This window comes from Xenopus laevis, chromosome 5S (genome assembly GCF_017654675.1).
Source record: "Xenopus laevis strain J_2021 chromosome 5S, Xenopus_laevis_v10.1, whole genome shotgun sequence".
Taxonomy (NCBI): domain Eukaryota; kingdom Metazoa; phylum Chordata; class Amphibia; order Anura; family Pipidae; genus Xenopus; species Xenopus laevis.
This window is the reverse complement of record NC_054380.1, coordinates 75,000,059-75,006,058: the sequence shown is the minus strand read 5'-3', so window position 1 is coordinate 75,006,058 and position 6,000 is coordinate 75,000,059.

Genomic DNA, 6,000 nt, shown 5'->3' with positions numbered 1-6,000 from the left:
GGCATACTGCCCTAAAATATGGCCCAAAGGGGTGTCTCTAACTATACCTCAGCCCAACAGTGGTTGGTGAGGGGCCATTTACGGTAATATGTATCAATATTGGGTGTCTACCGAAAAGAAAATGCATTTAAAGTGCAGCGTTCAGTGAAATGAATTTGTTTATTCAACCATAGTCCTGGTGGGAGAACTAGAGATACTATCAGCTAATGAATTAAATGAGCAACACATTGACTGCTTATGAGTGGCTAAAACACAGAAATATATTGATTACCCCCCAAACCCATACATTTTTGGAAAGTAGTATACTACAGAATCTAAAAATGGTACCCATGCCTTATTGCTCCAAACTACTGAGTCGCAAGGCTTTCCCAAAGTTTTCGGTTTTGGTGAAATATCTGAAAATTGCCTCAAAGCTTCAACTTCCCAGCACCATATCACCCATGTGTCATTACGTACTAAGAAAAAGCACCCTAAATATTATTGCCAGGGTTCCTCTGAACATTTTGGTGGCCATTGTTCATAAGTTTACCAAAGTATCTGGCATTTAGAGGCCCCAAAATGAAGTTAGCGCATACAAACAGTCCCGTGGGTAACTTCAGCTAATGAAAAATCAACACATTGACTGCATTTTTGTGGGGTAAAAACACAGAAATATACGTTTACCCCCCAAAACCCATATATTTTTGGAAAGTACACATTCTACAGAATCTAAAATGGGTACCCATGCTTTTCTGCTCCAAACTACTGAGTCGCAAGGCTTTCCCACAATTGTCGGTTTTGGTGAATTATCTGAAAATTGCCTCAAAGCTTCAACTTCCCAGCACCATATCACCCATGTGTCATTACGTACTAAGAAAAAGCACCCTAAATATGATTGCCAGGGTTCCTCTGAACATTTTGGTGGCCATTGTTCATAAGTTTACCAAAGTATCTGGCATTTAGAGGCCCCAAAATGAAGTTAGCGCATACAAACAGTCCCGTGGGTAACTTCAGCTAATGAAAAATCAACACATTGACTGCATTTTTGTGGGGTAAAAACACAGAAATATATGTTTACCCCCCAACCCCATATATTTTTGGAAAGTACATATTCTACAGAATCTAAAATGGGTACCCATGCCTTTCTGCTCCAAACTACTGAGTCGCAAGGCTTTGCCAAATTTGGCGGTTTTGGTGAAATATCTGGAAATTGCCTCAAAGCTTCAACTTTACAGCATCGTATTGTCCATGTATCATTACCAGCATAAAGCATCCTAAAAATAAACATAGGGGTCTACTAAACAGTTTGATGCCCAATGTGCATAGATATACCAAACTATGTGGCGCACAGAGACCCCCAAATGACAACATGTATAGACATTTTCACCGCTGACGCACTGGCTGCTGCAATATAACCACCCGGTGTGTGTATTATGCGACATTAGACCACCTAACAGTACAGAGACCCCAGAAAACCATATATTTTCAGAAAGTACACATTCGGACGAATCCAATATGGGTAAATAAGTGTTTCTACTGCAAACTGCCAAACTGCAAAGCAATGCTGAACATAACGGTTTTTATCAAATTTCTGAAAATTGTCACAAAGCTTGAATTTTACCCCATTATATGCCCCACATTTCGTAACTTATCAGCATAAAACATCCTAAATATGAACGCCAGGGGTCTACTGAACACTTTGATGCCCAATATGCATAGATATACCAAACTATGTGGCGCACAGAGACCCCCAAATGACAATAGTGTATATACATTTTCACGGCTGACGCGCGCTGGCTGCTGCAATATAAGCACCTGGTGTGTGTAATATGCGACATTAGACCCCCTAACAGTGCAGAGACCCCAGAAAACCATATATTTTCAGAAAGTACACATTCTGACGGATCCAATATGGGTAAATATGTGTTCCTACTGCAAACTGCCAAACTGCAAAGCAATGCTGAACGTAACGGTTTTTATCAAATTTCTGAAAATCGTCACAAAGCTTGAATTTTACCCCCATTATATGCCCCACATTTCGTAACTTATCAGCATAAAACATCCTAAATATGAACGCCAGGGGTCTACTGAACACTTTGATGCCCAATATGCATAGATATACCAAACTATGTGGCGCACAGAGACCCCCAAATGACAATAGTGTATATAAATTTTCACAGCTGACGCGCTGGCTGCTGCAATATAAGCACCTGGTGTGTGTATTATGCGACATTAGACCCCCCTAACAGTACAGAGACCCCAGAAAACCCTATATTTTCAGAAAGTACACATTCTGACGAATCCAATATGAGTAAATAAGTGTTTCTACTGCAAACTGCCAAACTGCAAAGCAATACTGAACATAACGGTTTTTATCAAATTTCTGAAAATAGTCACAAAGCTTGAATTCTACCCCATTATATGCCACACATTTCGTAACGTATCAGCATAAAACATCCTAAATATGAATGCCAGGGGTCTACTGAACACTTTGATGCCCAATATGCATAGATATACCAAACTATGTGGCGCACAGAGACCCCCAAATGACAATAGTGTATATACATTTTCAAGGATGACGCGCTGGCTGCTGCAATATGAGCACCTGGTGTGTGTATTATGCGACATTAGACCCCCCTAACAGTACAGAGACCCCAGAAAACCATATATTTTCAGAAAGTACACATTCTGACGAATCCAATATGGGTAAATAAGTGTTTCTACTGCAAACTGCCAAACTGCAAATCAATGCTGAACGTAACGGTTTTTATCAAATTTCTGAAAATCGTCACAAAGCTTGAATTTTACCCCATTATATGCCCCACATTTCGTAACTTATCAGCATAAAACATCCTAAATATGAACGCCAGGGGTCTACTGAACACTTTGATGCCCAATACGCATAGATATACCAAACTATGTGGCACACAGAGACCACCAAATGACAATAGTGTATATACATTTTCACGGCTGACGCGCTGGCTGCTGCAATATAAGCACCTGGTGTGTGTATTATGCGACATTAGACCCCCCTAACAATACAGAGACCCCAGAAAACCATATATTTTCAGAAAGTACACATTCTGACGAATCCAATATGGGTAAATATGTGTTTCTACTGCAAACTGACAAACTGCAAAGCAATGCTGAACATAACGGTTTTTATCAAATTTCTGAAAATTGGCAGAAAGCTTGACTTTTACCCCATTATATGCCCCACATTTCGTAACGTATCAGCATAAAACATCCTAAATATGAACACCTGGTGTCTACTGAACACTTTGATGCCCAATATGCATAGATATACCAAACTATGTGGTGCACAGAGACCCCCAAATGGATATATAGTATATAAAATTACAAGGCAAAACAAAATAAGGCAGTAAAGAGTGAAATGCAAAAAAATCCAATAAAACCACAAAAATCAATGTTTTTTTTTCCAGACTAGTGTTATCGGCCGTCAGAATCACAGTTTGAATATTTTAGCTGGGCCAAACAGGTTCTACGGCTAGAAACAAGTGAACACAACATATGCAGAGCTGAAAAATGCAATAAAATGGCTAAAAATTCAATAAAATGGCTAAAAATGCACCAAAATACCCAAAATTGCAATATAATCACCGAAATAACATACAAAAGGTATTGCACAGTACGGTTAGCGAATACGCTATTCGTAATGGCAATAAAACATTTTTTTCAGCCAAAAAAAGAGACGATGCGATAAGAAAAAAAAAAAAAAGCCACAATGCCATGTATGTGCGTGTGCGTGTGTACAAATGGTAAATTACATGTTATGTGTGCGTGTGTGCGTGTGCACATGTGTGTAAGTGCAGTGAGTGTAAGTGACCCCCCCCAATCCCCAAAAATGTATGTGTAAGTGTGTGTAAGTGTGAATCTAAGTGTGTATTACTGTAATAAGTCTGTGTTGGTGTGTTTGTGTGTGTAATTGTTGCACTAACCTGAAAAAATCACTGAAGACTGTTGCAGGCGATCAGGAAGAGCCCCTGGAAGACATCTGCCTCGTGGTTCCTGTCTGTGTGCTGTGGGGGCGGAGATCGACGATCCGGTGCAGGCTGCAGCAGCAGGACACGTAAGTAACACGTGCCTGCTGCTGTTTTTGGGCCCCTGGGCGATCGCGCCCCAGGGGCCACTCGATCCCCTGCTCTGCTCGTTGCCTAGGGGCAGGGGATCGAGCAGGAACGGAGCGAGCGGCTCTGCAGTGGGCAGCTGTCCTGCTTCTGATCTCATCTGCTGACTGCTGCAATAACAGTAGTCAAATTTTCAAAAAATGAGGAGAGCACTTCTCAATAGCAAAATCGCTGTGGTTGTGTTTATTTAAAGGCTACTACACGACATGTTTCGGGTTATTACATACCCTTTCTCAAGTGAAAGGGTATGTAATAACTTGAGAAAGGGTATGTAATAACCCGAAACATGTCGTGTAGTAGCCTTTAAATAAACACAACCACAGCGATTTTGCTATTGAGAAGTGCTCTCCTCATTTTTTGAAAATTTGTTACTGGTTGGGATAGCGGTTTACCCAAGCGAGGATTGATGCATTCCTAAAAAAAGACTGAAAAGGCAGTGCGGAGGACATCAATTATTTATTCTGCAATAACAGTAGTCCTTGTAAGGACTGCTTTTATTTATTTTTTTGTTGTTTTACTACTACTACTACTACTACTATAAGAGCCCAGTGCTATTAGTCTAGCAGTGTTGGGGAGTGGGACTGGTGTGCTAATCTGCTGCTCCTAGTAGTTCAGCAGCACCAACTTTAATTTTTTTTTTTAATATTCATTTTTTTTTTATTTTACTTTTTTTTATTTTACTACCGCTGTAGTAGTGTATAAGTTGACCTTTTAGGCATTATTTGCCCTGTAGGCATTATTTGCACACTGTTTTCTTCAACCCGCCATCTAGCTGTGTGACCTTGTTCACATTCTGTCTAAATATCCATAATATTACCGTCTCCAGAAAAAACACCGGAGTGACTTTTTTCAAGCAGCCATAATATATTTTACGTAATCCGTATCCACCGCTGTAGTAGTGTATACGTTGACCTTGTAGGCATTATTTGCACACTGTTTTCTTCAACCCGCCATCTAGCTGTGTGAGCTTGTTCACATTTTGTCTAAATATTGATAATATTATCGTCTCTAGAAAAACCACTTGAGTTACTTTTTTTCAAGCAGCATTCATATATTTTACGTAATCCGTATCCACCGCTGTAGTAGTGTATACGTTGACCTTGTAGGCATTATTTGCACAGTGTTTTCTTCAACCCGCCATCTAGCTGTGTGACCTTGTTCACATTCTGTCTAAATATCCATAATATTACCGTCTCCAGAAAAAACACCGGAGTGACTTTTTTCAAGCAGCCATAATATATTTTACGTAATCCGTATCCACCGCTGTAGTAGTGTATACGTTGACCTTGTAGGCATTATTTGCACACTGTTTTCTTCAACCCGCCATCTAGCTGTGTGACCTTGTTCACATTCTGTCTAAATATCCATAATATTACCGTCTCCAGAAAAAACACCGGAGTGACTTTTTTCAAGCAGCCATAATATATTTTACGTAATCCGTATCCACCGCTGTAGTAGTGTATACGTTGACCTTGTAGGCATTATTTGCACACTGTTTTCTTCAACCCGCCATCTAGCTGTGTGACCTTGTTCACATTCTGTCTAAATATCCATAATATTACCGTCTCCAGAAAAAACACCGGAGTGACTTTTTTCAAGCAGCCATAATATATTTTACGTAATCCGTATCCACCGCTGTAGTAGTGTATACGTTGACCTTGTAGGCATTATTTGCACACTGTTTTCTTCAACCCGCCATCTAGCTGTGTGAGCTTGTTCACATTTTGTCTAAATATTGATAATATTATCGTCTCTAGAAAAACCACTTGAGTTACTTTTTTTCAAGCAGCATTCATATATTTTACGTAATCCGTATCCACCGCTGTAGTAGTGTATACGTTGACCTTGTAGGCATTATTTGCACACTGTTTTC